The sequence below is a fragment of the Carcharhinus amblyrhynchos genome, chromosome X (genome assembly GCF_965287045.1).
Source record: "Carcharhinus amblyrhynchos chromosome X, sCarAmb.v2.hapA, whole genome shotgun sequence".
Taxonomy (NCBI): Eukaryota; Metazoa; Chordata; class Chondrichthyes; order Carcharhiniformes; family Carcharhinidae; genus Carcharhinus; species Carcharhinus amblyrhynchos.
Genome location: NC_137359.1, coordinates 11275761 through 11287263, shown reverse-complemented (window position 1 = coordinate 11287263; position 11503 = coordinate 11275761).

The following is an 11503-nucleotide window of genomic DNA, read 5'->3' as shown; positions in this document are numbered from 1 at the left end:
TTTCAATGTAACGTCATCAAACTGACTGTCCCGTTAAAAGAGCCTTGCCTGCTTTTAATAACTGACGGTCCAAAAACCGTTTCTTGAAAACAAATCATTACTTTTAAATTTGGGGTGGGAATGGAAAAGGTTGACTTGCACAGTTCAGCAATTATTTTATTTTTATCTTGTATTCTGCATTTTGAGGCAAAAATCTAACTTCTGGATAACCACCTGAGTTAAGATACCTTAAGATAAAGTTCAACCTAGCACAATTGGTATGCTATGGACCCCCAGATCAGCAGACTCTGTGAAGAAATAGTGAGGGTATGTGAGAAGAGGGAATTTATTTTAATGAGAAATTTGAATTAATGTATTAAAAGTTTGGAGCACCCAAGTGGTCTAAAGTCAAAGTGGGTAACAAGAATGGATGATTGCTTTGTGAGGTTGTGGGTATGAAGACACAAGCTGTACAGTGGAACCAATGTTAAACATCTCCAATCAATGAAGAGCAGTGAAGCCGGAAAAGCCACAAGGCTAATTTAAATATTAATGACATCTTTAACATCATTAACAAGCCCCAGATGCAATCATCCAGACTCAGTTACCTTTGTCCTCTCGAGGCCCTCACTGACAAGTTTCACAGATCACCCCCACCAACAAGGACCAGATGTGATGGCCATGCCAGTGGGACTGGAGGCCATTGAAGCCCTTTGGGTTGTCAGGAGCAATGTCAGACAATGTCCATGGGACACTGCCCTAAACAGTACCCTGTGGGCACCCTGGCACTAGCAAGGAGGCTGGGCCTAAGGGGAGCCTCAGGGCATAGGGCCAGGCCAGGGGAGGTCTGTAGGAGGGAGGGAAGGTGGAACTCTGCAGGGGGGGTACTGCTAGGTGGGGATGGTGATTGGTGGGAAGGCAATCAACCAGGGCAGAGATTGGAGGGGAGGTTGGTGACAGATTTCCCAGTGCACTGTGTACATCGGGACGACTGCCTTCTTTAGCATACCTGTACAGCAACAAAGTCAGTACTTATTTGCTTTTACATATAAAGGCCAACAATATACTTGGACCAGACTCCCCCAAGGATATACTGAATCCCCATCCTTTTCTCACAAGCTTTGAAAAAGGACCTTGAAGCCCTTGAGTTTCCTACAAACTCTACCCTTATCCAGTATGTAGATGACTTACTTTTAACATCAAAGGAAGCAAATTTAAAGGGTGCATTGTACCTCTTCTCTAAGTTAGTCAGAAAGGACATAAGATATCCAAGAATAAATTACAAAGGTGCACCCAGAAGGTACAGTATCTAGGACACGAATTGTCCCATGGTCTACGACATTTAACTGAATCACGAACCAAGTCTGTACAATGCATTCCCAAGCCCACAATGATTAAACAAATACGGTCCTTATTAGGGGTGACAGGATACTGTAGACAGTGGATAATTGGATATGCTTAATTGATCCAACCCCTGCAGGATTGTATGGCCACATCCACTGCAGACCTTGCAGTGGTCCCCTGAAGTGGAACACGCGCCATCAACAGGTCCAGGCAGCGGGCGATTGACGGAGCCGTCCGTCCCGACTGCCTGCCCCTCTACCGCGGCTACATTTGCAGCCGGGTGTCCCTGGAGAGGGAGCATGCGGTGTCCGCGGGCACAGTCGAGGCCTTCCGTGCCCGTTGGGCACTGCAGGGGCTGAGGTGCCTTATAGACCCCGATAACCACATTTTGATTTGATGTGTCTTAAGTTTCCTTTTGTACCATTTGTTTCTGTTCGGGCCGTTCCCCCTCCTTTTGGGGAGCTGCCCCCTTTTTCTTTGTCCGAATGTAATTTAAGTTTGTTTACTTGGTTTGATCCGAAAGAACGATCCGAAAGACACCCGCCCCCACCCTGAAGTGGAACAACACTTTCCAGCATTAAAACAGGTATTATTATCTGCACCTGCTTTGGGTCTACCTAATTATGAAATGCTATTTGTCGTATACTGTCATGCAATTAATGGATATACTCAAATTGTATTAGTACAAGGCTGTGGAGGAACACAACACCCATTAGCTTATTACGGCACTAGATTAGATCCGGTGGCAAAAGGACTACCAGGATATTTAAAGGCTGTAGCAGCAGCAGCACTAGCATTGGAATCCACCTCTAATATAGTCCTTGGGAGCCCCCGATGCTACAGATTCCCCACACCGCCCATACTCTCCTCACCAAAAACAAGACACAGCACCTCTCTAATGCTCACTTTAATAGATATGAATTGATCCTTTTAGCTGTGGAAAATATTACCATCCAGTGATATGCTCCCTTGAACCCCACCTTATTGTTACCCATCATCTTAGACAGAGAACCACATGATTGTTCTCAGGTCACTATGTATTCTACGAAACCTAGAATTAACCTACAAGAGACAGCTTTCCCCAATGTGGAAAGCAACATTTTTGTGGATGAGTCAGCATCACATTCTGACCAACAGAAAATTCAGGTGGGTTACGCAGTATGTACAGAATTCAAGGTCATAGAGCAAGGTTCCTTACCACCCCATTATTCAACACAAATGGCCGAGTTACATGCTGCAACTAAGGCATGCACCCTCATGGAGGGACAATTTGTTAATATTTTTACTTACTCCCGTTATGCATTTGGAGTGGCTTATGATTATGGTACTCTGTGGAAACTGAGGGGCTATTTAACCTCTGCAGCCACACCCATTAAGAATGGTTCCATGGCTGAAGCCCTGTTAAATGCCACACAACTACCCTCTCAGACTGCAATTATAAAATGTCAAGCTCACACATCTGACTCCGATTATATCTCTAATGGAAATGCCTTTGCAGATCTGACAGCCAAGCAGGTGTCATTAACCCCCCCACCACCACCACCATCCTTGTGCCCCAGTAAAACCTCAGCATCTGTTAGTGAGCCCCTAATAGAATTACAAGCATTAGCCCTTGTGCCAAATTCAGCTCCATAAACTGAATAGGCTAAATGGAAAGCAGCTGGTTGCACCCCAGATTCATAAACTATCTGGCGTGCTCTGATGGTCATCTTGTAGCACCCCTGCAATTACTCCCGTGTTTGGCAAATGTTGTTCACGGTGTTATCCACGTGAGCAAAGGCGGGATGATAGACATCATTAAGAAATATTGGTATGCACCTGGATTTGCAGCAATGGCTACAAAATATTACACAGGCACACAACGTGTCAAAAATGTAAAGTTGGGAAAGCAACAAAGACCCGATGCAGTGTTACCACAGGCTGAAGACCCATTTGTAAACATACAAGCTGATTTTGTACAATTGCCAGAAGTAAATGGACTTGAATATACACTTGGAATAGTAGATACATTCTCAAGTTGGATAAAAGCTTTTGCAACTTGAAAAGCGTGCTAATCATTGCTAAAATTTTAATAAGAAGTTATCTATAGATATGGACTGCCACAATATGTAAATAGTGACAGAGGAACATACTTTACAGGAAATATAGTAAAGGAATTGTGTAAAGCATTGGCCAGCAAACAGGAACTGCACTGCCCGTACCATCCATAATCCTCAGGAATTGTGGAAAGGTATAATGGCACATTAAAGACCAAACTTGCAAAACTCTGCAATGAGACAGGAATGAAGTGGCCAGATGCATTACCTCTGATACTAATGAATATGAGAATGACAACTCACTAAAAGATAGGTCTAAGCCCATACGAAATCCTGAGGGGAAGACCTATGGACCCTGGAATAAACCCGAACTGGAACCAACAATCAGTTAGTCTACACTAAGCAAGTAATGAATGGGTACAATACTGTCTTACGTTAATGAAAAATTTGAGATCCATTCACACACACATTAAAGAAGATCAACCCCTGCTAAACAACAAACATTGTCACCAGATAAAAGCAGGACACTGAGTCCTATCAAAGGTCTTCAAGAACAGCACTCCCAACTTATACACCTTAATTGTGTCACCTAATGTTTTAAATGTTACTATTATTGTAAAATATGACCAAACTTGTTTACCCAAATGGTAAATCAGTAAGATCCAAATGAAACTGGAAAAGGTAAGAAACAAAAGGGAGTTGGGAACCATTCTGAGAGGAGTAGGGACAGGAATAGGAGCTATTAATGCAATGGATTCAGAAACTTTACAAAACAAAATACAAAAGGTGGGATCATTGATAGGAGAAGGATACAGAATTGGATCAAAACTGACAGAATACCAAGCTACTCCTTATAGATTGGTACTCAGATAAGATGCAGTGGAAACAAATAAAGGGAGCTGGTGGAGAACAGCAAACAGCTAATGAAATTTCTACTTGAGAACAGAATAACACATTCTGTTGGAGAAAAGAATTGTACAAGAATTCTTAAGAGCAGGATGAGAAAGACATGCCTCTGATCTTCAGGTCGTCGTTGGCCTCTGGTATAGTACCGGAAGATTGGAGGATAGCGAATGTTGTCCCATTGTTTAAGAAGGGGAACAGAGACTTCCCCGGGAATTATAGACCGGTGAGTCTTACTTCTGTTGTGGGCAAGGTTTTAGAAAAAATTATTAGGGATAGGATTTATAGTTATTTGGAGAGTAATGAATTGATTAGAGATAGTCAGCACGGTTTTGTGGAGGGTAGGTCGTGCCTTACTAACCTTATTGAGTTTTTTGAGAAAGTGACCAAAGAGGTGGATGGGGGTAAGGCAGTTGACGTAGTATATATGGACTTTAGTAAGGCGTTTGATAAGGTTCACCATGGAAGGCTTCTGCAGAAATTGCAGATGTATGGGATTGAGGGTGATTTAGGTAATTGGATCAGGAATTGGCTGGTGGATAGGAGACAGAGGGTGGTGGTTGATGGTAAGTATTCGTCATGGAGTTCAGTTACGAGTGGTGTGCCTCAGGGATCTGTTTTGGGGCCATTGCTGTTTGTAATTTTTATTAATGATCTGGATGAGGGTATAGTTGGGTGGATTAGTAAATTTGCTGATGGCACCAAACTCGGAGGTGTGGTAGATAGTGAGGAAGGGTGTCTTAGTTTACAGGGAGACTTGGACAAGTTGCAGAGCTGGGCCAAGAGGTGGCGGATGGAGTTTAATGTGGAAAAGTGTGAGGTAATTCACTTTGGTAGGAATAACAGATGTGTAGAGTATAGGGCTAATGGTAGGACTCTGAATAGTGTGGATGAACAGAGGGATCTAGGTATATGTGTACATAGATCCCTGAAAGTTGGGAATCAAGTAGATAGGGTTGTTAGGAAGGCATACGGTGTCTTGGCGTTTATTGGTAGGGGGATTGAATTTAGGAGCCGCAGCGTCATGTTGCAACTGTACACAACTCTGGTGCGGCTGCACTTGGAGTATTGTGTGCAGTTCTGGTCACCACATTATAGGAAGGATGTGGAGGCTTTGGAGAGGGTGCAGAGGAGGTTTACCAGGATGTTGCCTGGTATGGAGGGGAGGTCCTATGAGGAGAGACTGAGGGATTTGGGGTTGTTTTCGTTGGAAAGAAGGCGGCTAAGAGGGGATCTTATTGAAACATATAAGATGATTAGAGGTTTAGATAGGGTGGACAGTGATAGCCTTTTTCCTCGGATGGAGAAAGCTAGCACGAGGGGGCATGGCTTTAAATTAAGGGGTGGTAGTTATAGGACGGATGTCAGGGGTAGGTTCTTTACCCAGAGGGTGGTGAGGGATTGGAATGCCCTGCCTGCTGCAGTTGTAAATGCGCCTAGTTTGGGGGCGTTTAAGAGATCCGTGGATAGGTTTATGGATGGAAAGGGTTTGGTTTAGGTTAGTGGGTCATTGTTTTTTAACTGGTCGGCGCAACATCGTGGGCCGAAGGGCCTGTTCTGCGCTGTAATGTTCTATGTTCTATGTTCTATTGGCCAAGGATGGGATGCTTTATTTAACTTTACCAATCCTCAATTACAAATTGAACCAGACTTAAAATACACAAGATGTGATACCTCAGGATGTATTTTTACTATGCAAGTTGTGAATGTTACAAAAGCTCGCACATGGTGTGAATTTGTAGATCTCCCTTGTTTGGAGAAACATTTTGGACCTCTGAGTTTAAAGGAAACCGGATTGATAAGAAAAATAATGCTCACATGGGAAAAGACTGAGTGAAATGGCCTAACTGTATGCTGTGTCCTGTACATTCTCCTGTATATGAACATGTAGTTTTAATCTGAAGGGAATTGTAGATTAGGGTAATATTTCCTCAGACCATTGTCCATGAAATTGGACAAAATAAAGTCTGCATCACCAGATCACATGAAATATACATGGATGGGCAACAACAAGAACCACCCTTGGATGAATGCTGTGACGAAATATACTCTATTTTCGACACCTTTGATGATCAGGCTTGCCAGCTTGGTGGGTGGAAGAATGTGGAGCTCTATCGCAAAGTGGCTCAGATTGAAATGTTACCATCAATGGTTAACCTAGAAAGACTGCAGACATCTCTCAAGAACAACGCAAAGATCAACGAATCATCGCATCCCCACAGTGCAGAGGGAGGCTATTTGGCCCATTAAGCCTGCACTGATAACAATCCCACCCAGGCTCTATCCCCTTAACCCCAAGTATTTACCCTGCTAATCTCCCTGCCACTAAGGGACAATTTAGCATGGTCAATCAACCTAACCAGCACATCTTTGGAGTGTGGGAGGAAATTGGAGCACCAGGAGAAACCCACGCAGGACACAGGGAGAACGTGCAGACTCCACACAGACAGTGACCTGAGGCCGGAATGGAACCTGGGTCCCTGGCACTGTGAGGCAGCAGTGCTAACCACTGCACCACCGTGCCGCCCATACAAAGCCTTGCAACAAAGAGGAAAGCAATTAAATGAAGCCAGAGCTAAAATCATCTACTCACAAAATGAACTTGTATACTTGTCTGACAAAATATCCTCACTGAAGGCACATCACTGGTGGGACATTTTTAAGGGATGGTCCTCAAAGGCCTCTGCTGATACATCCTATTGTTGGAATGATGATAGTGACTGGATTATTGCTCATTTTTATCTTAACTTTATGGTGTAAAGTTCGATACCTCAAACTCAGTAATGATATTAAGTGGTACTTTTAGAGCTAGAGAAAGGATGCTATTAAAGGACTAAGTAAGTAAAGTTGTGCTTGTAAAGCACAAAAGGAGGGACTGAGAAAGTAGAATATTAAATAAAGGGCTAACTCAGAAAATATGGGTTAGCATGGCTTGAAGGGTTAGAGAGGATTGCATGACTCAAATAAAATGAAGGTATACAAAGAATGGAATGCTCTGGGAAAAAAAAAAGCTACAACCACATAAGTAATTTAATTATGGGTGTAATATTCTGGTAAAGACCTATTGAGTAAACAAGGTAGGAAATCCATTGTATTGAGGAATGTGATTTTTTAGGTCTGTACAGAATTAAATATACTAGTCTGATAAGATCTGTATAAAAGACGGCTGATGTGATTAGATCTGTACAGATTTGAATATACTCATATGATCTGTATAAAAGACGGCTGTAACAGGACAACTTTAAGCAGATCCTTCTGATCACTCAAAATAAAGTAATATTGTGTGGATTTGCCGCAATGTAGGTTGCTCCTTAAACATTTTCTTCAACAATCAGATCAGCCAATTATTTTAAATCTCTGTTCAAATAATGGGCAGAGAAACATCCTATGAATGTGTTAACCACTCATTATTATCATTAAGTGACTTCCAGCCTTATCTTTTTTAAAGATTTAAAAAGAGAAAATATATGAAATGTAGGTCAAAGTTGAAAAGGTTAATGTTCAGATGTAACCATTCATTTGAACCTCTTTCTAAATTTGTTTCAATTGTCCTCTTAAAGTTACTTAAAAATAAACCCGATCATTAACCTGTGATCTGTTGGAAAGTGTGCATGTATAGCAGGTAAGGACAATATCACTGACCAATGTCAAGTAGCTTGCCAACACTCACTATCCTCATATGTACAGAATGCCCACTTGGCAAAGTACCGGAGTGCTACCAGCATCCAGGGAATTGTTGCCTGGCATCATGTAAGAAATATGAGTTTTTATATATTTTTGCCTGTATTATGAATTTTAAATACTGTTGTTTATAAATGGTTTGTGTGGGCTTTTGGTAAGCAAAGTGTTAATTGCTGGTATGCGATGGGCTGTTTGCATTGATTAGGTTAAGCACATAAAGGCTGTCACGTGATGATTAAGGATGACATGTATGAGACTAGACATTTAAAGAGACAAAAGATAAGAGGCTAGAGCAATTCAGAATGATTTAATGTAAATTAGAACAAGTTAAAATGATTGAGTCTGTTTCTGGAAGGTACAGTTTACCAATAAGAGACAGGAAAAATTACGATTCAAAGTAACTAGGTTGTTTGCGCATTTTTGATTGTATGTCTAAACTGTGATTTTAAGTGTTACCAAAAGTACTATCAAAGAACAATTTAGACTCCAAAATCCTCTTTGTTAATCCTAAATTAATCTAATCTAAACTTCTGTCCACCAATTTTTTTATCTTGTCAAAAACCCGAGAAAAGATCCAAATAATTTTTGGAACTTTCAAATTAGTTCATGCATTCAGAAGAGAGGGAAAAGTTGAACAAAGTGAAACTTCCAAAGGGTTGAAAAAAAATTCACTCATCTTTTATGCAGATCCCAAACAACAAGTCTATTACTTAAAAATGGCTAAACAGTCTCACATTCTTTTCACAGCCTTGAATCTTCCTCATCTGTTGTTCACTTTCTGTCAGCCAGAGTTAGATGATTAAAGCACAAGTCATACTAAATTAAAAGCAAGAAATTTCTTTAGCAGAAGAGCGTCTAACTTCCAACTAATGAATTTTTTTTAAAGCTATTGAGGAATACTTGGAACCATATATAATTCTGGGTTATGTATGCATTATTGGAGTTCAGAAAGAACATTTCAACCAGCAACCGTTTGTACTTCAAAAAAGTTGAAAGTTTATATATTAAAATATTAAAGTTTGTCTGTGACACCGTACTAAAATTATTTAGCCTTCTGTCCAGCAACTAACACATAATGGTGGATGGGTTCTACATCTGTCAGTGGAAGAAAGCGTCAGGCAGAAAAAATACATACTCCCACAAAATGTGGTTGGTACATTGTTAACTTAATCAGGGTGAAAGTGGGAAACTGGCAAGGTCCCTATTTGCCATTCTCCCAGTTGATTAAATGTCCCCCTCGCCAGTAAACTCGCCACAGGGGAGGACACAACATTCTGCTTGCAGCTACCATTGTAATTTTGAAATGTGGCACCCACAGTAACTTCATTGCAGTGTTAATGTAATTTACTTGTGACACTAATAAATAAACTTTAGACAAATTTGCACACAACAGGTCAGATCATTATTTTGGTGATGTTGATTGAAGGATAAATGTACTGGAGCAACGCCCACGGGTCTCTCAGGCACGTTCCACACTGCAGTCGTCCCACATTCAACCACTTTTTTGAAGAGTGGTGAGTTGCACGTCACTACTACTGGGGTGGGGGGGGCCTCGTAACTTTTCTGGGCACAATCCGGATTGCGCCATTAGAATGGGGTCAGGACGATTACAAACTGTTTGGCCCAAGGTGTGAAGCCAATTTTTAGGCCTGCACACTATTTTACAGGATCGGCACAATCTGTGCTAGGCATGGCGAGGTTGGAAAATCATCCCCTCCCCCAGGAGAGCTCTCTTGCTCTTCTTCAGGTACCATCATAGGATCATTTGTATTCACCTCCTGACTCAGGGAAAGGAGTTACACCCAGTGTAATGTTCTTTTAAGTTACTTTCTACAACAAATACTAAGCAACTGAGCAATCCCATCTTTTGATCTTTGGGCAGATTGGACACGTTCAGTGAAATCAATGAAAGAAGACTTTTGTCTAGTATTGTGAAGTATTGTGTGAGTTTTTTTTAAACTTTTCCCACCCAAAATCATCCTCTTCTCTCCTGAAGGTCCTAACTCATATTTGGGTGTGGTTCCATGGACTGCAGCAGCTCACCAAGGTGTCATGCCTCATTTGCAAACATAAAAAGCAAGTGTCAATGAGAGGAAGTGGCAGAGAGGTAAGATAGGTCATGATCAGACATGTCTGATCATGACCTATCTTACATTCATATGTGAGTACTTTTCAACAGGAGTCATTGGATAATGGTCAGGAGCAAGAATGCTGGATGATGCTGAGACACACTTTGCACTGTCTGCACTGTCCAGACAAGCTCAACACAGATCTGGGGTTAACCCTGGAACTTTCTTTGTTTACATAGCTTGACATCAAGTTCTTTTTGGTTGGATGTGAAACCCTTTTTCTCCTCGTATTTTGGGTTATACACTAACTGCAGCTGAGAGGATCTGTATTCCCAAGTCTCTGTCATTTTCAATATGAACTACATGAGGAGGTGCGTACCTTTGGACCATTCATGTCTTTCTCTTCAGTTTTTTTCCCCCTCACTGGCTACTGGCATGTGTCTATTCTTCACTCTGTTTCTTCCAATGGAAAGATGGTTAAATTGGGAACTCAGCAACACAAAAGCAGGTGTGAACCTGAGTCATACAATTTGGCACTAAGCATCAGTGCCTGTAAAGATGAACAAATCAGCATTTTACACATTGCAAGTACTTGAATCCTGCAAGGACTGAGTGTTCTTTGCAGCTTTCAAAAGAAACATACTTATCACACATCATCGTGAAACAGATTTCAGTGCGTGCTAACCCTGTGTGTACTTAGCATGTGTCTGCTCACCCTGTGTGTGTTCACCTTGTGTGTATACATCCTAATCCTGTGCGTCCTGACCCTATGTGCACAAACATAACTAATTTTTTTAAAAAAGCACTCAATATGGAATGAAATGTGATCTTCATTGTTACAGTCAGGTATATATAGAACTGTACTATTACCATCATGGACAATGAAACTGGGAGGACCAAGCATGTTCCACCTAAAATTGCAAATTGCCTCACCCTCCACATGCTCACTGCCCTCTTCCTTCCAATCACCCCCTCACAATTGCCACCCTCTTTGTCACACTACCCTGATCCCATCTCTCCAAGATGCCCCTCTCTCCCAATCCTTATAAGAGGACAATGGGTTTCGTTTTATAATGCTCTGCCAAACAGCCAGATACAATGGGCCAAATGGCCTCTTTCTGTGCTATAATAGTTCCATGAAATGTAGAAAGAGGGAGAGAGGAACGTACAGAAAAAGAAAGAGAGGAAAAGAGAGAAACAGACCTAGAAAGAGAGAACAAGGGCTAGACGTAATAGAACAAACAAACAAAAAGGGAACATGCACAAGAACACAAAATTGCAATTATTGAATATTATTAAACACCGGAGCGTATAGACAAACATTGGTCACTAGGGTGACAGAAGCTGTGTGGCATGTAGTGATTGACTGTATGCAATCTGAATGAAATTACGTATCTTAAAGGCAAGCTCAAAATGACCATGCCTGGAGACAAATATTCAGTACCTTTGCCATTTCTCCAGCAGCTCTCAAAAGGTTAAATTTGTTGTAGT